Genomic DNA, 24,812 nt, shown 5'->3' with positions numbered 1-24,812 from the left:
CACAACTAAAGACTTCACCAAACAAAAAAAGAAAGCAGGGTCCTTTGGAAGAAAACCGAAGTTGGGTAAGAAGTTTATGCTTTAGAAGAACATGTACGCAACTGAACAGTAGGTAGAATTTAAGAAAATCCTTCTTTCTTGAATAGTGTAGTTCTGACATTAACTGAATCAAAAATATTTGGAAACAGTTTAAAACTGCAGTCTATCACAGAGGCAGTGGTTGAACAATGCTGAAGTGTCCTGATATTCAAATGTAAAAAAAATTGTTTGTAATAACTGCAGGATGAAGTACTTGGTCAGGAGGAAAAAAACGTAAATAAACTGAGAATTGTTAAGTAAAAATAAGGACAATTAATTTTTAAAATTTTTATTATATATTTTAACGGGGCAGTGCAAAGATAATTAAATCAGAATTCCCAAATTTAGCAATATTTCAGGCTTTGAGAGGCGTAAATATGGACAAAATGCCTCACAGCTAAATGCCTTTTCATGTCCTTCTATAAATAATTGGATGTATGTATTGCACGATGTTTCGGTTTTATTGCAAGTCAGTGTTAATTATTATTAAGTATCTACAAGATTTTAGCTTTTGTAGAAGAAATGTGCTATACAAAAATAATTTAATTGGCCGTGCAGGTTTGAAGCTTCAATTATGAAAATGTGAATGTTTTATTTCCAGTTTGACTGCACGGAAAAATGTCTTTTACCATACACGGTTCTGACAATAAGCAACCTCGTGTCTCAAGAGGACAGCAGTTCCTACTCAAAAGTGTTTTGTTTTTTTTTAAACAAAGCATTCCTACGGATTAATTACAAGGCAAACTGATGCCCAACATTCTTGAAAAGACTGATGGCTGTTTACATTTCAGGATGGAGTTTCAATGAGTGGTCTCAGTATTTATTCTTGCGGTGCTTCCCATTTCTCTTATACACAAAGTCTAGTGCTGTTATTTTTAAATTGAATGTGACTACCCCAGTATACCTCTTGGAGCTTCCTCAGGAAGCTTACTGTTAGTGCAAACGCATAGATGTTAAAATAATTTGACTTCTGAACTCTGTACAATGACTTCTAGCCAGCATCAGAATCCTGTGCTGGCCTGGGTTAGCATAACAGACAGCAATTCTGCCCACCATAGGGTTGACCTGCATCTGATGATGAGAGACTGTCTCTGGGGCTGTTTCTTTAAATAGTGAACTTGGGAATGGAGGGCTTTTTTAATCTGAAGGCAGCATCAGCTCAGGCAACAGGTTGAAGTCAAATAGCAAAATAACTACAAGTTAATGTGTGCCTGATCATAAAAATGGCAAGCAAATTCAGAGTTAAATAAATATAAAAAAAGAAAGCCTTCAGTCTACAGGTCCTCTTTTCCCTAATGTGATAGAATTTATTACATTCTTCATCTCAACACAGTCTTTTACAGTCTTGAGTTGATGATGGAGGGCATATACATTACAAGTCCCACGTGGCATCACACACCACACCCATGTGATCAACAATAAGGCAGCATCCATAGCAAAACAAAGTAATTGGCATCCCCAGAGAAACAAAATGGTGACATATCAAACCAGTGTGCCGCATGATATCTGAACTCACACTGAGTTGTGAATTACAATGGTACTGAATGAGGAAGGGTTATGAATGGCTTGAGGAAAGCCTTGCAATGATGACAGCAGCAATCGTCCATGGGGACACCAAGAGGGAACGGATAACAATTGGAGGCACTTCCACGAGGGAGACAGATCCCCTGGATTGTGGGTCACGAAGACACACAAAAAGTAAAATTAGGTGGCGAGATAAAAAGTTTAAGAGCCAGTGAAACAATTAACATACAACAATGCTCATTAAAGAATAATTCATAATGTTTAATTACTGGCACATATCCCTAAATTTTGTGAAGCCGGTTCCTCTTAGTCCTTTACACTAACACCTTGAGTTTTTGACTTGTTTTACTCCACCATGACAGCTTTGTTTCAATATTGGGTTACAATAAGGACTCCTCCGTTCTGAAGCAACAGCTGGCATTCCCCAAGACACCCAGCAGGGCTGCCACAACTACACCATCTAAGGTAGGGGTTGCCAACTCCGGTCCTGGAGGACAACCGTAGCTGCAGGTTTTCATTCTAACCCTTTTCTTGATGAGTGACCTGTTTTTGCTGCTACTTAACTTCTTTTGAATTAATTTTATTTGACTTGCTCTTGAAGACTCAGGCCACTTAATTGTTTCTTTTTCCTTAATTAGCTGCCAAACAATCATGAGATACAAAATGAGCCAAAACAACTGGTGTTCATCATACAATATCTGAAAATAAAGAAAGATGAAGCTCTCAGGAATGTCGATCTGCTCAGGTCCACAAAACATTTTAACAGTGCTGCTCTTAGAAAAGAGAAAAGCAACAGTTTCGTAAATGTCTGCTAATGCACCACGAGAGCAGCAACAAGCCACAGAATTAAAGAATGAGTTTAATTAATGACAAAAATCGGCACCTCATTAAGCAGCTGCTTGAAGTGAAATTGGTTGGAGTTTGAGCATCTGACTTATTTGATCTTCTCTTGGCTCACTCACTTCTCATTTCACTTCTGTTTGGGTGCCATTTAAGGAAAGAAATGAAGAAATTCAGGGGAACAAATCTTAAAAGAGAAGTCAATTAAAATGAATTCACAAGAAGTTAATTAGCAGCACAAACAGAGCACTCATTAACAAAAGGGTTAGAATTAAAACCTGCAGCCACGGTGGTCCTCCAGGACCGGAGTTGGAGACCCCTGATCTAAGGGATACTGCCATGCCAGGGAAGAAATTGTTCTGGATTGGAAATTTCTCCCTGTTCATCCATTATGGCTTCCTGGCCAGGAAAGGCACCTGCAACCATCCACATCCTTCATCCACTACGGCCTCCTGTTCAGGCATGGAACCACCCTCACGCCTGGTTGGGATGCCATTCCATCCACCCTGGCACCTACAATGTTTACTAGAGACACCTGAGACCTGGAGTTCAGTTTTGAATATTCAACAGAATTTACACTAAAGTGCATCTGTAATCTTTAGTGGCGGCACCTCAACTAACTCGTTCCAACCACCACGGCAGTTTGCTTACATAAATCACTTTCAATATTACAAACAGCTAGATATGAGAATAAAGATCAACAAGAATGAGATAAGGAATAGTCATACTTTAATTGTCAGCTTTGGTATTGTACGCTGTTAATTTTTCCATCACCATTGCAGGGTTACAAACAGTCACTGACTTCATACTGCATTAAGTTAATTTTAAAGAAAACTCTATGAAATTATTATTTCACAGATTTTTTAAATTTTATCTTTTGTGAAACCTTGTAATTCTTTTATGAAAAGAAGTGATAAAAATGAACCAAAGGGACTATTTTGTAAAATTGTTCATATACTGTAACCTGTTACAAGGCCTAGTTTGGGGGTGTTGGCTTTGGCTGAACTAGTGCTGCAAATCATTATTTTAAACTAGCTGTGTAAGTCCATGCTGTAAAAAACCAGGGCCCCTAGAGACTATTGAAATCATCAGAAAAAAAATTGAAATGCAGGATCGGCCGTTTCGTTTTGCGGATGTGCTTGCCCCCATTGTCTATCAGCAGCTAAGCAAGTTTCTCTCTCCTCGGAGGTTTCGTTTTGCTGATGTGCTCAACTCGCTTGTGTATTTATTGGCTAAGTAAGTTTGTATTTCATCAGCGGTTTCACTTTGGTGATGGAGTCACTTTCTTTCAGCTTCATGTTGTAGCCTCACACTTCTGGGCCGGACAGACACACACACACACTTCCACGCGTACACATTTATATATAAAATACATTGAGCTGAGTGGTAGAAAGCTTTGGAAGAACTATATGTGAATTATGTTACAAATATAAAAATATATCAAATACTGTAAACATACAGTATATAAATATATCTTTACTACAGCAAATGCTTTATCAAAGAGTGGTATCTGTCTACAGAATGAAATGTTACTGAAGGCCATCATTTATGAAATAATCATATGCACAATTTTTAATAGTGAAAACAAATTAGAGGCTGACTGTGCCATTCCAAGCACTCAAAGCTACACATGCTCTATGTCTTCTTTTACAGGCCTTGTGTCTTTCCTGAGTTACAGCAACGAAATGTGTGCAAGTGAAGAGATTTTATTGTAGATATTACATGATATCTGCTTTATAATACTTCCAGTCATTTAATGTAATAATTCTTCACTCCAATGGCAAGTTCCTTCTGTTCTCTTAACCAGGTTATGCAAAGCAAACAAGACAAGTGGCTTCCTTTTTCTACTCCACCCCAACTGACTTGTAAGTTTAAAGTTCATTCACCCCTTTGTAATGATTCAAAGTCTGCGTTTAATTAGAAATCTTCTATCTGCTTTTAAACGAAGTGAAGCTGATTGAAACAGACGTGCAACATTCTTAAACCTGACTGAAAAATGCTATCAAGTCATTTTATCCATCCATCCATTATCCAACCTACTGTATCCTAACACAGGGTCACGGGGGTCTGCTGAAGCCAATCCCAGCCAACACAGGGCACAAGGCAGGAACAAACCCCCTGGCAGGGCGCCAGCCCACCGCAGGGCACACACATACCAAGCACACACTAGGGACAATTTAGAAACGCCAACCCACCTAACCTGCATGTCTTTGGACTGTGGGAGGAAACCCATGTAGACACGGGGAGAACATGCAAACTCCACACAGGGAGGACCCAGGAAGCGAACCCAGGTCTCCATACTCCATACTCCATCTCCGTATTGTTATGCATTGGTATAATTACCAGATTAGTACAAGGACATTTTTTGTTGAGGTCATGAATGGGATTTCTGCCGTAATGAAATTTAGAATATAAGAAGCAGATGGCAGAGGGAAGCAAATAAGAAGAAAACATCTCCATACATTTATATTCTATACTTTTCTGGTTTGTGTAATCACACAGATGTCCTAATCAACAGCAGATGTCTTCAGTTTACTCCTAGATGAAGTCATGTTCTAATCATCAGCTCTTCGGCTTTAGCAGATTTGTGCATTTTATTCCACATTGTTCACAAAACATGTTGCCATCTATGACACTGCTTTAGTATTTTCATTTAATACTTCAGCTATTGTATGATATTTAACTTTTCTTCTTTTTTTAAATAGTTTTTATATACACTACCGGTCATAAGTTTTAGAACACCTCAAATTTTCTTCAAATTTAATAGGTTGAAATGCAATGAATGACCTAAAATGGTGAAAAGGTAATCAGTAGGTTTAAATTTAAAGTTTAGCAAAGACAGAAAAAAGGAAATTTCAGAATATTACAAATTTGCCTTCTTCAGGGAACATCTAATAGGTGTGACAATGACGCTATACTAGCGCTTAACCTGACACAGACAGATGCAGAAGGCACACAACTGTTTTTTTATTTTTTTTCACTTGTGTGGAATGTCTTCCCCGTCCCCATCAGCCTACAACACAGTCCCACAAACGCAGTACCACACAATTCTTCTTCTCTTTCTCTTTTCTCCACCACTTGTCTCTGGCAAGCTTCGTCCCCCTCCTCCAGACCCTGGCTCACGGAGTGATGGCTGCTGGCTTTTATAGCCCACCTGGAAGTGCTCCAGGTGTTTGATGACCTATTTCCAGCTGCACTTCCGGGTGTGGTGGAAGAACTGCCCACATGGGCTCAGGAACAACTGCAGTACCCCCTGGCGGTACCCCCAGATCCCAAAATGGTTGTAATGAACTCCATCTCCCATGGAGCCCTGCAGGAATCCAAGGCACCACTGCCACCTATTGGGGATGTCATCTAGCGTCCCAGGGGAGGTACTGTTCTGTCCATGCTTGTTCCCCCAGACCATACAAATAAGAGGCATCCCGGCCGGGCCCTGGCCATCCGCCACGTAGGTTACAACCTTCAGATGTTCTGCAGCAAATAAAGTAAATTAAACCTTGCAAGTTGAAGCAAACAGTTTGCATAGGTGTCCCAACTTCTGTTGATTACTTAAAAACCCTCTGTCTGTCTTAAAGTAGAGTTGAAGTCTTGCTTTTTTCAACCACTGTTAAACTGGGCTTGAAGCTGTTGTGCTGTGCGGCGCCTATCACATAAGCTGGTGTCCCTCAGAAACTTGTCTTCTGACTGGGTTGTGACTTTGGGTCTGCCACATCTCTTCCTATCGGAGTTTCTACTACTTTCCAATTGCAAAGAGTTATGGAAGGTCATCAATTCAAAATGTTTTGTCAAGAGTAGGAGTTCCTCTCACACATACAGACTGTGAAGTTACCAATGAAATTTCCATTTCATGGGCCTGTGTAAGCAAATCCAAGTCAGGCACTCAAGGAAATTTAACCTGGCAAATTCTGAGATCAAAATGTATTATAATTCTGGAGCTGTAAAATATGCAAAAGCACACAAAACACCACATTGAGGGACTAACACTGATGTAATGGAACCAATCATAAAGGACTGATGAACATCTAGAACTTGTTTTAACAAACTTTAGTCTTCATTTAATGTGACCTTGATAAAACTTGAAGTGACAGTGTGGTGAGTGCTGCTGCCTCACTGTTCCAAATTCTTCTCACTGTGACTGTCTGGATTTTTGTTCCCAAAGGCTGGTTTACCCTGGGTGGGTGTGTGCATGAATGGCTTTTGTGATGCATTGGTGTCTCACCTATTGTTGTTTCCTGCTGTGCACCCTACACCGCAGGGATAGATCTAACCACCCTCACCCAATGAATTGGATTAAGGACGTTTGAGAATGCTCTGTGTTATTTATTTAAAGCTTGTGTGGAAATTAGATAAATCCTGAAAAAAAACGAGCTCCTCTTCATCAATGCCACGAAAGAAATTGTTATCACTAATAGATAAGTGTGCTGCTTGTCAGAAGGAAACTGAGCTTTGTGCCACCTTTGCGAGAAGTACATCTATGCAGGTCATGTGGTGGTTAAGGCTTTGGACTTCAAACCCTGAGGTTGTGGGTTCAAATTCCACAACTGACACTGTGTGACCAAGAGCAAGTCACTTGACTTGACTGCTCCAATTGGAAAGCCAAAAGAAATGTAACCAATTGTATCATAAATGTTGGAAATTGCCTTGGATAAAGGCGTTAGCCAAGTAAGTAAATGTAAACTACTGCAGTAGCGTTTGCCTCCAGATCTTGGCCTCTTTGTGTTCAAGCCTGTTGATTTCCCCATCCATATCATTGTTTATGTCTTGAATACAACTTTATACAATAAATAAATAAGTAGAACAAATTCAATACTCAACCAGTGCTGCCTACCACAGACGGAGTGATGTCACTTTTACTCTTTGTTTACCTCTTAGCATCCAAGTTCCATAACCTTGGACTATATGTGTGTACGCACTCAACTACAAGAAGACAATCGAGGCAATCCAACATAAGAAATACAGTATTTTTGACACATCATTTTCATGTTGTAATTAAAACCAAATTAATCAACTGATTTATTGTTTTTCAATATGGCACACAATATTTATGCTAATTTGAATTAAAGACATATTATATTTTAATTCATGTCCATTTATTCACAGATTAAATGTGCCTTAATGAAAAGTAAAGCAAACTCATTTCATTTCACTCAGTGTCTGCATGGTGCTCATTGCCCTTCTTTCCATGTGTAAAATGTGATAAAGCTAAATATAATCGAATGACTAATCAGCATCAATAAATGAGGCAAAGGGCCTCCACTGCAGGGACAAGAAGGTGTTCCAGGTGCTCTCACCGCTACAAATGTGTTCTTTACCTGATCTTGGTGTTGGTGAAACATTTGACTCTTAGGTTAAGCAGTTTAATGCTGTTTGTTACTAATTATCAGTTTTTGGACATTTGTCTCTTTCAGCTATCTATATAAGGAATAGAGACAAACATTTGCCAGCATTAGTAAGATCACCAACTTGGGGTTTTCATGTCTTTAATTTTATTCTCATCCTTTTGAAAGCCAGATGTTATTGTGATATTCCATATCACGGCCCCGTTGCAGAATGGCAGGATGAAGTTTTAATTCAGATGGTGCCGACTCAGATTGTGTAGGTGAGGGAAGGTTTATCCAGCAGGGGGCGTCAGCTCCCTAGGAATTAGTTCTTTTGTAATTGCAGCGTGTTTCATAATCTGAAACTATATACATATAATATAAAAAGGTGATATCCCTTCCTTAGTGGTACGGCAGTAAGCAATCACATAGGAGAAATAACTTAGCTTTGTTTAATGATGGCTTACGCTGCATAACAGACAAAGGAAGCCAATGGCAAGAACCCATTTCAGGGGTGGGGGCCCAATGTGTAAAGTGCATTGGGGTGCTTGGCTGATCACACATTCATGTGCAAATGCGAGCGGTTTGGTTAACTGCTCCATTCACACCTCAGAGTAGGTGATCGTAGCACCTGCACTTGATGTATACTAATAAAAGGCAAGGCCCTCACTGACTGACTGACTGACTGACTGACTCACTCACTCACTCATCACTAATTCTCCAACTTCCCGTGTAGGTAGAAGGCTGAAATTTGGCAGGCTCATTCCTTACAGCTTACTTACAAAAGTTAGGCAGGTTTCATTTCGAAATTCTACGCGTAATGGTCATAACTGGAACCTGTTTTTTGTCCATATACTCTAATGGAGGATGCAGAGTCACGTATCGCGTCATCACGCCTCCTACGTAATCACGTGAACTGAAAACAAGGAAGAGATTTACAGCACGAGTCAAACGCGGGAACGAAGGTAAATGACGTTAATTGTTGAGTGTCTTTTAATACTGTGTAAGCATACATATTAACACATGTGCAATTAAACGTGTGCATTTACGGGGTGATTTCTCAGGCTTAAAAGCTCACCTTTTATCAAACGCAGGAACAAAGGTAAATGACGTTAATTGTTGAGTGTCTTTTAATACTGTGTAAGCATACATATTAACACATGTGCAATTAAACGTGTACATTTACGGGGTGATTTCTCAGGCTTAAAAACTCGCCTTTTATTAAAAAGGTAAATGCAAACTGTTTTCATTCTGAAGGGCACAAACCACGTTAGATTTCAGCCGTTAAACGCGCAAAAATGTCGGTACACCAGATAAATAAGCGCAACATATTATCAGTTGTATTGTATGCTTACAATACATATAGAAATGTGTTAATCGTTAACTAATAGTATGGGATGGTGTTTTTCGACTCGCGCCTTGATTTAAACGATTGCATGTCTTGGTGGGTTTGCATAGCTTATTGTCAATATCTTTACACCTCTTTTTAAGACTTATTGACTGAAACGGGCTTTCACGAAAAAAGTTAGGGCTTTGCTACAGGATACACCCTCCACAAGTTAAGGAAGTAAAAATAAAAGGTATATATTTCTGTTTTATTTAAACCTTTTAAGTTCGTATGCGTAGCCCCATTTGGCTGTTTTAGTTTTTTTTTTTTTCTTTCTTCAGTAATATTTAATCTCCTTAAAGAAAAACAACATATGCATTTTACTTTTTTGTATCTCTTTAGTAATATTTTAGTGTACAGTAATCCCTCCTCCATCGCGGGGGTTGCGTTCCAGAGCCACCCGCGAAATAAGAAAATCCGCGAAGTAGAAACCATATGTTTATATGGTTATTTTTATATTGTCATGCTTGGGTCACAGATTTGCGCAGAAACACAGGAGGTTGTAGAGAGACAGGAACGTTATTCAAACACTGCAAACAAACATTTGTCTCTTTTTCAAAAGTTTAAACTGCTCCATGACAAGACAGAGATGACAGTTCTGTCTCACAATTAAAAGAATGCAAACATATCTTCCTCTTCAAAGGAAACAGAGAGGAAAGCAAACAAATCAATAGGGCTGTTTGGCTTTTAAGTATGCGAAGCACCGCCGGTACAAAGCTGTTGAAGGCGGCAGCTCACACCCCCTCCGTCAGGAGCAGGGAGAGAGAGAGTGAGAGAGAGAGACAGAGAAAAACAAAGTCAAAAATCAATACGTGCCCTTTGAGCTTTTAAGTATGCGAAGCACCGTGCAGCATGTCGCTTCAGGAAGCAGCTGCACACAGAAGGTAGCAACGTGAAGATAATCTTTCAGCATTTTTAGACGAGCGTCCGTATCGTCTAGGTGTGCGAACAGCCCCCCTGCTCACACCCCCTACGTCAGGATCAGAGAAAGTCAGCGCAAGAGAGAGAGACAGAAAAGTAAGTTGGGTAGCTTCTCAGCCATCTGCCAATAGCGTCCCTTGTATGAAATCAACTGGGCAAACCAACTGAGGGGGCATGTACAAAAAATTAAAAGACCCATTGTACTCAGAAATCCGCGAACCAGCAAAAAATCCGCGATATATATATTTAAATATGCTTACATATAAAATCCGCAATAGAGTGAAGCCGCGAAAGGCGAAGCGCGATATAGCGAGGGATCACTGTAAAAGGATAACCAGTATTAACACGTGCAATTAAACGTGTGCATTTACGGGGTGATTTCTCAGGCTTAAAAGCTCGCCTTTTATTAAAAAGGTAAATGCAAACTGTCTTCATTCTGAAGGGCACAAACCACATTAGATTTCAGCCGTTAAACAAGCAAAAATGTCGGTACACCAGATAAATAAGCGCAACATATTATCAGTTGTATTGTATGCTTACAATACATATAGAAATGTGTTAATCGTTAACTAATAGTATGGGATGGTGTTTTTCGACTCATACCTTGATTTAAACGATTCCATGTCTTGGTGGGTTTGCGTAGCTTATTGTCAATATCTTTACACCTGTTTTTAAGACTTATTGACTGAAACGGGCTTTCATGAAAAAACTTAGGGCTTTGCTACAGGATACACCCTCCACAAGTTAAGGAAGTAAAAATAAAAGGTATATATTTCTGTTTTATTTAAACCTTTTAAGTTCGTATGCATAGCCCCATTTAGCTGTTTTAGTTTTTTTTTTTCTTTCTTCAGTAATATTTAATCTCCTTAAAGAAAAACAACATATACATTTTACTTTTTTTGTATGTCTTTAGTAATATTTTAGTGTAAAATGATAACCAGTATTTAAACCTTTTATGTTACTTTATAAAGTTTGTGGAGGATTGCCGGCTTTCCAGTCCGGCCCTCACCCCCAGGCCGCTAGGAGGAGCCCTCCGGACAGTATATTGGTGCCCCGAGTTCCAGCAGGGCCTCATTTTGTAGTTTCTATAAACAGCCCTGCTGGATACCTTGGGGGCCGCCAGGAGTCGCTGTGAAGGGGCTAGTGGACTCTTGCATGCCCTATAACCCGGGAGTGCGTCACAGTCACGTGGCTGGAGGAAGCGACATGCTCCCGGGATGAAGAAGAGGACTGTTTGCCCTGACCCGGAAGGAAATGGACTTGTGGGTTGTGCTTGGAACCACGTCCGGGTCAGGAGCTATAAAAGGACTAAGGAAAGCCCAGAACACTGAGCTGAGCTGGGAGGTAGGGTGGCGACGTGTCTGGGCGAGGAGGATTGGTTATTGTAGAAAGAGTGTATTGGTTATATGAATAGTGTGGTGGAAGGAGTGCTTTGTGCACAGTATAGTAAAATAAATAGTTATTATACTTTCACCTGGTCTCAAGAGTGGTACCTGAGGGTTCAAGAGGTGGACAAACGCTATATCTGCTACACTGGCGTAGTCGGCAGGAGACACTGGCTGTCTGGAGGCAGAGGATCTGCATTTAAACTTAAATTCGTTGTGGCAGAGAACCCTAAGAAGGTCCCTCAAGTAACCGCGGAGGTGAAAACTCCACCCGCGAAGAAGAACGCTGCTATCGTGAGCCGTGACACACAGCCAGCTGCAATGGGGAAAAGGTCGGGCAAGAAGAAGGCCAACAGCAACTGGGTGAAGACCGCAACTGACGCAGAGCTGACCTGGGCTTACCTGACTGGGTGTGAGGAGGACCGGCAGCCGATAAAGGCTGAGCAAGCCCGAAGGGCAAAGCAGCAAGAAGGCTGCCAGCAATCCGCTGCATCAACAGCCCTGAATGAATCGGGGACACCGCGGAAAAATCCGGAGGTATGTGCCGGGGCAACGCCCGATGGGCAAGGGATGTGTTATTCCTATTTTGCAGAGGCCTGCCTTCGGAAAACACCCGGTGAATCGGAAACCTGCCTCGTACCGTGGCAAGATGGCCGCGATACCCAGAAGGCAAGTCGGGCTGGAAGTCGGCTGGAAGCGGTCAACCCATTCGTGGGATGTGTCCACGTGACCTCGCGCGACAGCGACCAGGAAGAAGGTCAGTTTGGAGCCGTCGGTGAGGTCAATAATTCCCCAACGCGTCTGCGCTCCCTGAAGGGGAAGGGGGCGGCGAGCGAGGCAGCGCCAATATTAAATGAAGGTAAAGAGGGGCGGGAAGTGACTGTAGTGTCTGCAGGCAAAGTTAAAAAGGCAGACCGCAGCCGGCCACGGGAGGCTACCCGTTCCTCTAAGGACTCCAAGTCCCAGGAACCCTTGCGAACCCCAGCGGAGCACGTGCCAGGAGCGGACGTGCTCATTGGTTCCCGGTCGGCAGGTGATCATAACAAGGAAGTAGCCTTGCCGCCGGCCGAGACAAATAACTTTATAAACTTAGGGGAGCTCGACAAATATCTCGAGCCCCTAAATATTTTCTTCCAGGGACTACAAGAGTTAAGGAAGCGTGTGGAGGAGCTGGGAGCTACAGCGGAAGCGCCGTTGAAGGGACTACAGGAATACCTTCGGCGGTTAGGCCGTGAAGCCCCGGCCTCGATTAATGCGGCGGTGCAGGTAGGTGCCCTCTGTACCGTATATAATAAGGGGACACAGTGTGAACCGGCACCGCGTTTAAAAAGTAGCGGTTGCCAAAGCGCTGTGAACCCGACATTGGAGTGTGGCACAATGACGGAGTGGTCGGGCAATTGTCTGTAAGAACCAGAGCGGCGGTATCAGACCCAACTCTGGACCAATGCGGACCTTAAGAGCCCAACCCGCGTGGAAAAGGGGTTGCCGTTGGTTACTGGAGGGGCGGAGGAAGTGCCAATCGAATCGGGGCGGCTGGATAGTGCTGTTACCCGGAGTGATGTGGTACTAATGACGCCGCCTCCAATAATACATAGGACAACGGGCGTGCAAACAGCGAAGAGGCTCTCTCTTTTCCATAGAGAGCCTCACGCTGTGCACAAGCCCCAGAGAAAGCAGGAGATCCCCGAATTAAAACGAGGGTCTCCTAACAAAATAAAGAAAAGGGCAGAGAGCAGCAAAGCGGCCATAATTCCCTCCTTGGCGGAGGACAGGGCGGAGCTAACCCTGACGGAATTCCCAAGGTGTTTTAGGTCCCAAGAAGACAGGCGACCAGGAGGACGGCGCCGGTGTTACAACTGCCGTCAACCGGGCCACCTATGGCAAAGTTGTCCCCGGAGGACAGGGGAGCGGTGGGATAACCGATACACTGTTCCCCCAAGGTTCGCTGGGGGGTCTCGACATCGTCGCCAGGGTCCGGACGACGCGTCCTCTTGGAGGAGAACGTCCCTTGCGGGGATCAACGCTCCGCCCCAGTTGGCTTCGCTGAGAGGGGGGAACTGTGGAGGATTGCCGGCTTTCCAGTCCGGCCCTCACCCCCAGGCCGCTAGGAGGAGCCCTCCGGACAGTATATTGGTGCCCCGAGTTCCAGCAGGGCCTCATGGACTTTGTAGTTTCTATACACAGCCCTGCTGGATACCTTGGGGGCCGCCAGGAGTCGCTGTGAAGGGGTTAGTGGACTCTTGCATGCCCTATAACCCGGGAGTGCGTCACAGTCACGTGGCTGGAGGAAGCGACGTGCTCCCGGGATGAAGAAGAGGACTGTTTGCCCTGACCCGGAAGGAAATGGACCTGTGGGTTGTGCTTGGAACCACGTCCGGGTCAGGAGCTATAAAAGGACTAAGGAAAGCCCAGAACACTGAGCTGAGCTGGGAGGTAGGGTGGCGACGTGTCTGGGCGAGGAGGATTGGTTATTGTAGAAAGAGTGTATTGGTTATATGAATAGTGTGGTGGAAGGAGTGCTTTGTGCACAGTATAGTAAAATAAATAGTTATTATACTTTCACCTGGTCTCAAGAGTGGTACCTGAGGGTTCAAGAGGTAGACAAACGCTATATCTGCTACAAGTTATTTTACACAATGTTGAAAAATTAATAAGAAAGCTACATATTTTGGCAGCTGCTGCTTTAATTTTCAATGAAATGAAAAAAGCTCTCCAAGAGAAAACCTCAATGAAGAAAAAACAGTTTGCACTATCTAAAAAGGAGAAACCCTCATTTATAAAGGTTTGCTGCAGATGACTTAACTGAAAATAAATGAATAGTTCCTATGTGTATAATACATATTTATCTATTTGACTTATGCCTTTATTCCAGCAACTTGCAACATCTGAGGTACAATTTGTTACATTACTTTTGTTTTTTGCAGCACAGGCAGGTGAAGTGACTTCCTCGGGGTCACACAGTGGTGTCAGTACCAGGATTTGAACTGACAAGCTCCGGGTTTGCTGAAATATTACTGAAGAAAGAAAAAAAACGAAAACGGGCAAATGGGGCTATGCATACAAATCCATTATCCAACCCACTATATCCTAAATACAGGAGCCAATCCCTGCCAACACAGGGCACAAGGCAGGAAACAAACCCCGGGCAAGGTGCCAGCCCACCGCAGGGCACACACACCCACACACACCCACATACCACGGACAATTTAGAATCGCAAATGCACCTAACCTCCATGTCTTTGGACTGTGGGAGGAAACCGGAGTACCTGGAGGAAACCCAGACAGACACGGGGAGAACATTCAAACTCCATGCAGGGAAGCGAACCCGGGTCTCCTCACTGGCACCTTTCACTGCGCCACCATGCCGTCCGCATACAAACTTAAAAGGTTTAAATAAAACATAAAAAATATATACCTTTATTTTTACTTCCTTAACTTGTGGAGGGTGTATCCTGTAGCAAAGCCCTAAGTTTTTTCATGAAAGCCCCTTTGAGTCAATAAGCCTTAAAAACAGGTGTAAAGCTAAACTTGCAGCACCACTATTCAATTACACTTGCCTAACGCCTCTCCTAACGGGAAATACTGTAGGATCTGGGCATCCGTGAAAGCACCAATCACAGGCCCGTTTAGAAAGCGGGAAGCTGTGATTTGACGTCTCCCTCCCATGTAACAAGCACAGCCCGTGTTACAATGCACTATGTATGTATGTGTATATGTATATACAGTATGTGTATGTGTGTGTGTATGTATGTGTATATATGTATGTGTATATATATGTTGATATGTGTGTATATATATATATATATATATATATATATATGTGTGGATGTGTATATGTATATATATATATATGTATATATATGTATATGTAGATATGTGTATATGTAGATATGTATATGTATATATATGTTTACATAACCTCTTTAACACACTACTTCTCCGCTGCAAAGCGCGGGTATTTTGCTAGTTAGTGCATAAAAGGGAGCCTGCATAGTAAGTTGAGGGAAAACAATGGAGAGTCAAAAGAAGGAAAGAAATGGAAGAAAGTTAAAGAAACGATAATGAAAGTAAAGACGGGCAGGATCACAGAGGAGCAGGTGCAACGTTAGGGAGGAAGCAGATGGACAAGAGTGAGCCCAAGAGAAGTGCTTGACCAGCACTTGAGAGTTGAGGTCGCTCTTGCTGAGCACCTCATGGAGTAGGAGCAACCATGTGCTCATGCCAAGTAATATGTGGGTCTAGCAGTGGAAGTAGGAGAAGGCTCGGAGCGGCACCCCATGAACACCATGGGAATGGCACAGGACACAAGCCAGGATTTAGGGCTGTCTACATCTGTTGGTGGACATCACCTTGGTCTGAAGAGACCTCATAAGGGTAAGCGGAAGAGACGTTGGTTTTTAGAGAGGAAGCATGGTGGATCAGATTGCGTTTTTAAGGACATAATTTTTCTGCCCAGGATTTTTAACCTCCACTTTGCATTTGATTTTTATTGGATTATTTATTTAAGGAATACACTTTGCACTACATTATTTATACTTTGTTTAGTTTTTGGAATTACACCACAAAGCACCTTACACCAACTCTTGCTAACTGTGTGTGTCCCCGTTTGCCCAGCTCATCCTCGGTTTCATTATCAGTGGTTCCAGGTTCAAGCTGCCAAGGACCGTGGAGCTAACCAGGACCGTCACAGCATTGCATTTCAGTGTATTTTGCATGTTGCATTGCATTTCATATTGGTAAGATTAATCTTGCAAAAGAAATTCCCAGTTTGCCCAAAATGTGTGACTGAACAAGTCTCTCTACATTTCTGGGATGGCCAATCCAGAAAGTTCCCATGTTCTTTGAGTATAGGAAGTTAAGGACTGACCTGTGCCCTAGACTGAGGCTGTGAATGATGTGCCCCATCTCATATTGTCATTTACAATTTGCTTGTTATTTTTCATATAATTGGAAATACTCACCATTTTAACTACTCCTCAGTTGTAACCACAGGATGTGCCTCACTGCTCCCCCGTTCAAGGCTTTGGTAGAATGTCACATGGTGATGGCATGTATCACATTCTTAAAACCAACATTGTGTGTGCACTTAGCTAAGTTTCACTTTAACGTTTAATGGGCTCAGCTGTTATTTATTTTCATACTACACTTTCCAAACAATGTTATCAACACAGAAATTCTTTAAATCTAATCTTTTGTTGTAGAAAATTCTCAAAGCATGTGCCATTAGTGGCTGATAAGTACCTCACTTAGACAGGAACTGGTATAGACAGGAAGGGAGAAACTCCATCCAAATAATAAAATCAGTAGACTCGGCCACGCATGACAGAAATTTGATTTATACTGCAGTTTTATACAAATATAAATGGCAGAGGAAACAGATTACACTGCTGGGAGGCACACAAACAAAAATAAAATGAAACACCGAACCTAAAAAGAAGTTAAAAAATAACTTTAGGTAACTTGACAGTCTAATTTTATGGATTTTTCAAGATAAGGTTTTTAATAAATATTTATATTTCATTTAATAAAATAAGGTTCAGGTAGTCCAAGATTTGTTTGTTTTCTGTGTATCTAAGTGTGCATCTAAGTGCAAAATTTGAGTCAGAAGTTTGGTTTCACTGTGACATTCTGAAGGGTACGCCTGATGTTTATTTTATCTAAATGCCTTCCTCATGAATATTTTGCTGAGTTACAATATAATAAAAGAATAAAAAGTAAACAAAAATTAAATGAACAATGAATGCTACTCCCAGAACAGTTTCAAACAAAAATTAGGATACAATTTATGCATCAGTTATGAAAATACACATATCTACTAATTTTTTTAAAATATATAAAGTTCTTAATGTTCCTTAAAGAATAAGTAAATCTATATATCCAGCTGTTAACATGGGAAAAATATTCAAGTTTACCCAAAATCTGTCTACCCCTTGGTCTATCTTCAAATTTCACCAAGGCGCCACAGCCCATGTGACAAAGTGACAGTAAATCCAATCTGAGGGCCTGATGAGATAAGTTAATGCAAGTTACTCCGAGCACCCACCACCTGAGAAAATTGAGGTCTGACTTTGTTTTAATGGATAAGTTTGGTATTTTTCATGTTGAAATTATTTGTTTACATTCATGGTATATATTTATTTGCAATATGAAATTGTTCTTACAGTGAAGCGTTTTTTAGTCCGATCTGGAGATGATGAGACCTGGTTCCAGATGTGAAAACAGAAGCCACATACATCAATTTTTCAAGCCAAAAATGGTATGGAGTATTAATCTGCATCTTGAGATTGCAAACATACTAAATATTGATGTCATTTTAGGAAGAAAAAAGCAAAAAGCAAATCATTTTTGTGAGATTTAGCCATTTTTAAAGACACCGGTTTTGCGCTTCACATTACTGCTTGTCTTCCTCCGCGGCAACCTTACACCCCCTGGTGATTGTTTTACAAGTTGGCATTATTGAATGTCAATACCCAGGCATCAATTGGTGTCTTTGTTCTTTAGATGAATAGACAATAATCTCTGAAAAAATCTGACATGATCACTCGGTATGTTCTATAAATATGGTTTGTGGCACTTCAGTCTGTTTAATTGTGGTTTAGCTCTATTGCATAATCTGCTTTTTTTATTTTCTCAGTATTTATTTTATCTTTCCTGCACATGACAAAGCACAGAAAGTGTGTAAAGTTGAGTATTGATTTGCACTGTGGACTTAGTTTTAATGTGCAGGTGGACATAATAATAAATAAAAATAATAAATCATTACATTTATATAGATGAAATGCACTATAATCAGTTCAGGTCAGATTGATTGTTATATGTGCAAAGTACAATTAAATTCTTATGTGAATGCTTCACCAACATATTCCACGCTGCCACTGAGCCTTAATCTCACTCTGCAGACTATGCAAAACAGCAACACAGAAGGTAATATGTGAAAAGTAGATTCCATCTAGTAAAAAAAAAGTCATATTATATGACTGTGCATCTCTCTTTAAACTAGTGTGTCTGTATGTGATTCCTTATATTTGTCAGCATTGCCAATAAAAAAAGATTTCAGTGCACATGGCATAAGAAAATAATATGATTTGAGTAGGCATATAGCACTGGCACAGGTTGAAGTTTTGAATTACAGTAGGCACATACTGTACATAAATCAGACAATTTCAGGGCATATTGACCACTGTATCAGATACTTGGCAGAGTTTTCTGGAGAGCTTCATTTGTCATTAATCATGTTAGAATGTAGCCTTTGAAGAAGCAAAACTGCGGAGACAAAAGCAGGAAAACATGCAGCGTGATGCTATGGAAATCTGACAAAGTAGGGGTGCACCCAGTGTAAATGTCAGAACAAACACCACTCATCATGGCTGCTGTGAGGAAACATACCCTTACACTGCATCCAGAAAGTATTCACAGCGCAGCACTTTTTCCAAATTTTGTTATGTTACAGCCTTATTCCAAAATGGATTAAATTCATTTTTTTTCCTCAGAATTCTGCACACAACACCCCATAATGATAACGTGAAAAAAGTTTACTTGAGGTTTTTGCAAATTTATTAAAAATAAAAAAACTGAGAAATCACATGTACATAAGTATTCACAGCCTTTGCTCAATACTTTGTCGATGCACCTTTGGCAGCAATTACAGCCTCAAGTCTTGTTGAATATGATGCCACAAGCTTGGTACACCAATCCTTGGCCAGTTTTGCCCATTCCTCTTTGCAGCACCTCTCAAGCTCCATCAGGATGGATGGGAAGCGTCGGTGCACAGCCATTTTAAGATCTCTCCAGAGATGTTCAATCGGATTCAAGGCTAGGCTCCGGCTGGGCCGCTCAAGGACATTCACAGAGTTGTCCTGAAGCCACTCCTTTGATATCTTGGCTGTATGCTTAGGGTCGTTGTCTTCCTGAAAGATGAACCGTCGCCCCAGTCTGAGGTCAAGAGCGCTCTGGAGCAGGTTTTCATCCAGGATGTCTCTGTATATTGCTGCAGTCATCTTTCCCTTTATCCTAACTAGTCTCCCAGTCCCTGCCGCTGAAAAACATCCCCACAGCATGATACTGCCACCACCATGCTTCACTGTAGGGATGGTGCCAGGTTTTCCCCAAATGTGACGCTTGGCATTCACACCAAAGAATTCAATCTTTGTCTCATCAGACCAGAGAATTTTCTTTCTCATGGTCTGAGAATCCTTCAGGTGCCTTTTGGCAAACTCCAGGCGTGCTGCCGTGTGCCTTTTACTAAGGAGTGGCTTCCGTCTGGCCACTCTACCATACAGGCCTGATTGGTGGATTGCTGCAGAGATGGTTGTCCTTCTGGAAGGTTCTCCTCTCTCCACAGAGGACCTCTGGAGCTCTGACAGAGTGACCATCGGGTTCTTGGTCACCTCCTTGACTAAGGCCCTTCTCCCCCTATCGCTCAGTTTAGATGGCCGGCCTGCTCTAGGAAGAGTCCTGGTGGTTTTGAACTTCTTCCACTTTACGGATGATGGAGGCCACTGTACTCACTGGGACATTCAAAGCAGCAGAAATTTTTCTGTAACCTTCCCCAGATTTGTGCCTTGAGACAATCCTGTCTCGGAGGTCTACAGACAATTCCTTTAACTTCATGCTTGGTTTGTGCTCTGACATGAACTGTCAACTGTGGGACCTTATATAGACAGGTGTGTGCCTTTCCAAATCATGTCCAATCAACTGAATATACCACAGGTGGACTTCAATTAAGCTGCAGAAACATCTCAAGGATGATCAGGGGAAACAGGATGCACCTGTGCTCAATTTCGAGCTTCACGGCAAGGCTGTGAATACTTATGTACATGTGCTTTCTCAATTTTTTTATTTTTAATAAACTTGCAAAAACCTCAAGTAAACTTTTTTCACGTTGTCATTATGGGGTGTTGTGTGTAGAATTCTGAGGAAAAAAATGAATTTAATCCATTTTGGAATAAGGCTGTAACATAACAAAATGTGGAAAAAGTGATGCGCTGTGAATACTGGATGCACTGTACTTCAGTAAAATAGTACTTAGAATCTGTGATAAAAATGTATCACTTACAGTTTACTTTTGTTGCTGTAAGCATGCCCAAGAAACATGGAAGACAAGTTTTCTTAGACTGAAATCTTTGATGTTTCAACAACATTATTACAAACTACTTCAAACTAGAATGTAGTACTCGACAAGGATCCCCCCTATCACCAGTGTCATTGGCTATTTACTTTCGAAATGCATCAGAGATAAATGGGATAACCAGAGGAGGACTTGAACAGAAAGTATCACTATTTGCAGATGACATGGTACTGTATATATCTGACCCACAAGCCTCCGCAGCAATCATTCTTAATGCACTAGCAGAATTTCAAAAGATTTCTGGACTCAAAACTAACTTGATCAAAAGTGTGCTTTTTCCAGGGAAGTCTCTTGCACATAATATTAAACTGGACACCTTTCCATTTATTTTAACAGATCAGTTTAAATAACTATGGGTAAACATCACAAGTAAATATAAAGATCTTTCTCAACAAAATTTTGCTATCTGCATGGAAAAAATTAAACAAGACGTGAACAGATGGTCTATCCTCCATCTTACACTAACAAAGAGAATCAATACTGTCAAGATGAACATCCTTGTTAAGCTTCTTTTTCTATTTCAGAGCATCTCCATATATATTAACAATTCGTTCTTTAAGAAATTAGACTTAATTATAACCTTATTCATTTGGAATTTAAAACATCCAAGCATCCACAGGGTGACTCTATAATGACCAAAGGCAGAAGGTGGCATGGCACTACCTAAGTTTTAATTTTATTACTGTGCAGCTAATACACAAGCTATAAAGACCTGGATATTGACACAAATTAATGAATACACAAAAGCCAGGTGTGCAATAGAAATAAAATCTTGCTGTACTTCTTTAAATGCCCTGGCTCTGTGCCCCAGTAAACACAAATTATCGTCAATATACCAATAATCCAATGGTCCATCAATCACTCAGAACATAGAATACAATTAAAATCACTTTAAGGTTCATTGCTAGCATGGACTGATAGACACATTTGCAGTTCATAAATGGGATAGGCATACAGTTTTCTGATCATTTAGAAATGGTTCGACTGTATGAGCAAACTTAAAGAAACATACAAGATAAAAGCCATAAACTGAATTTTCTTTAAACAGTTTTTCTGTTTTTGTGTGAGCTGTTTTACTAAAACTTTTAAAAACGAAGATTTTTTGTCTGTGGAATCATTTCAATGTGTCACACTATTGCCACAATCCCATGAAGCAAACTAAAGCAGCAGAACTTTGGTAATTTTGGGTAAACGCAGCTACAATGTCTTTGCATCTTATGAACAATTACACTTCAAATTTAACTTCTCATCAAGAAAATTTTTCCACTACTTTCAAATCAGAAATTTAATTAAAAGGAACCTGCCTAATTTTCCTTACTAGTGATGATAGATAGATAGATAGATAGATAGATAGATAGATAGATAGATAGATAGATAGATAGATAGATAGATAGATAGATAGATATGAGTGAACACTGCTGAGTTCGCTTCACCGTGAGTTCCCCGAAATCACGAAAAAGTTTGCAATATTTGTAGAACATGGCGAACTGCAAAAAAGTCAATGGTGAACGACTAACTGAACTAGATTTGACTAGATTATAATGGTGCAATCATCTTTAAAGTGTCCCTGAGGTTTAGGGAAATGTCTAACAACAATACTAATACAACTGATTATTGTGGCCAAAAAAATGTATGGCAGCAGTGCCAACCACTGCACCACCATGCCTCCATGAGATTAAAGAAGAAAGAATGTAGTCAGAGACCCACAATCATATATTACATCAAAACAAAGCAGAAATGCTGAAATCATAGTCAAAAGTCAGAAAAAATATGTAGATCTTTTACACGCAGAAAATTCAAAGTGGCGTGACATGATTGAAACTGCGCTGGCTCGTTCTATTTTTTGAAGTTGTGCTGAAGGCTCTCTAAACTGTCTATGCTGATGCTTTGCACTTTTTGTTCTATAAAAAAAGATATAAATGACTTGTAAATAGTAATAAATGTTTTATTTTTATTATTATTTCTTAGAGTCTCCTCTGTTTGTTCGTCAGGCTCCTTCAAGGTTTGTTCTCACTCTCGCCGTGCTTTGTGGCTAATTATTAGGCATTCTCATATATTGACATGGAACTCAAAGATAGACCTGCATGTTTGGCTTCAGGCAGAGATAACTCATCTCTCAGAGTCTGTAATGCAAATGATCAGCATTATATACCTGGGGGGAGCGGGCCTATCAGTGTTGGCTGTTACAGCTCTGGAGGACATCGCACTGGCTTTGCAAAGCATTATGAGAAGCTGGTATAAAAAAAAAAATTCTCCTAAAATAGCCGAATTATCGGTAAATATTTCAATGAACACGGTCGAATGCAGCAAATTTGCTGTGAATAACGCTTTAGCAAAAATCGCTGATCAACACTCTTCCTTACCTACCATCCAGTTCTATTCCAGAAGAAATACTGATCAGTCTTGAAGACTCAGACAGAATCTCAATAATATATACAAATATTTTAAAGTGCCTTCCTTTCAAAGATCACAGGATATGGTGGGGAAAGGATCTCTCACTTCCACTTGAGTGGAAGGCAGCTAGGCACAGAATACACTCAAGGTCCATATGCGCAAAGCATTCAATCATTCAAGCATATTTATCTCAGTTACAATTGTCCAAAATGTATTCAGGACAAGATCCAACCCGTGAACGTTGCTATTTAGCTCCAGCCTCCCTGGGCCACATGTTTTGGGCATGCACCAAATTAACATAATTTTGGACAAAAATCTTTGAGTGTCTATCAGACAGCCTTGGTGTCACAATCCCTCCTAACCCATTAACAGCTGTGTTTAGTGTACTCGCACATGGTCTTAAAGTGGAGAAGGACAAATTGATTGTAATTGCCTTTACCACACAACTAGCACATAGACTTACCTTGCTCAACTCAGCCTACCTGATAAACGTCAGTGGGTAATTGATATTCTCTATTTGAAATTGGAAAAAATGTAATTCTCACTTAAATGATCTGTTCAAAACTTTTTTAAAATATGGCAAGACGTAACAAGTAAAATTTTAGATTAAGCTTTTATTAAGAAACAATATTCTTCCTTCTTTGTTGTTTTTTTTTTTTAAAGAATTGCTCTTGTTAGATCTCCTTAAGTTTGACTCGATTAATATTACATACAGTACACTTTCTTTGCTATTAAAGTAAGTCTTGACTGTTTGGAATGTTAACTTCTTTAAATAAAATCTACAAAAATAAAAGAAACCTTTGCTGTTTCAAGGTGAACATTTTCAAGATTTAAGGCTTTTGTTTTCATGTTTGGACCCTGGCTCCATTCACTGTCACTTTAAAATGTTTGAACAGGCTAGGTATTTATGAAAAATTCTTTACTTTAGAACACAGTTTTATGTGCCAAATGAATATATACCTTGACTGTGAAGAAATAAATACTTAACTTATCCTTTAACCAAGTTATAGGTGCTATTATCAGATATTAAACAAAGTCAGCTCTTCCTCAATAGGTATTAATTATTTTCTACTGATTAAACTTTGAATAAATGCTTACCTAGTTTTCATCACCACCTTTTAAAATTATATTTACTTAATTTCTGTTCATTATAAAATATTATTGACGTTGGGTATGTCATTTTAGACCAGGGGTCTCCAACTCTAGTCCTGGGGCCTCATGTATAAACGGTGCATACATACAGAAATGTTGCTCCACGTTCAAATCGCGATGTATAAAACCTAAACTTGCCGTAAAGCCACGCACATTTCCACAGTAGTGTCGTACGCAAGTTCTCTGCTTGGTTTTGCAGACTGTTCCTGTGTGGTTTCCCTTTCTTTTTTAGATCCACATCCCTGACGCGGCTTTATAAATACACTGAAATTAACCGCATATTGTTTATTAGTTTAATGCATCTGATTGTACTTAACCTGTAACAATATAATGGTCCACAGAATGGTCAAACTATTCTAAATAGCATAACTGCTTTAGCGTTGTTACTCTCACTGCACCTTCTTCTTCTTCTGTCAGCTGCTCCCATTAGGGGTTGCCACTGTGAATCATCTTTTTCCATATTACTTTCACTGCACCACTCGGAGTATTTATATCACTGTACCTGAGTGTGAGTCACATACAGTATCTACAGCGATTGAAAAGAGAATTATTGGTATACAGCATCAAGCACACGATGTCTCAGCCATTTCGCTATTTGAACTGCTCTCATCCGACCAACGCTTCAGAGCCTTTTCTGTTCGGACCTCGTGGTTCACAAACAGTTTCATCCCAAGAACTATACACAC

Source organism: Erpetoichthys calabaricus, chromosome 9, assembly GCF_900747795.2.
Source record: "Erpetoichthys calabaricus chromosome 9, fErpCal1.3, whole genome shotgun sequence".
Taxonomy (NCBI): Eukaryota; Metazoa; Chordata; class Cladistia; order Polypteriformes; family Polypteridae; genus Erpetoichthys; species Erpetoichthys calabaricus.
This window is presented reverse-complemented; position numbering follows the sequence as displayed.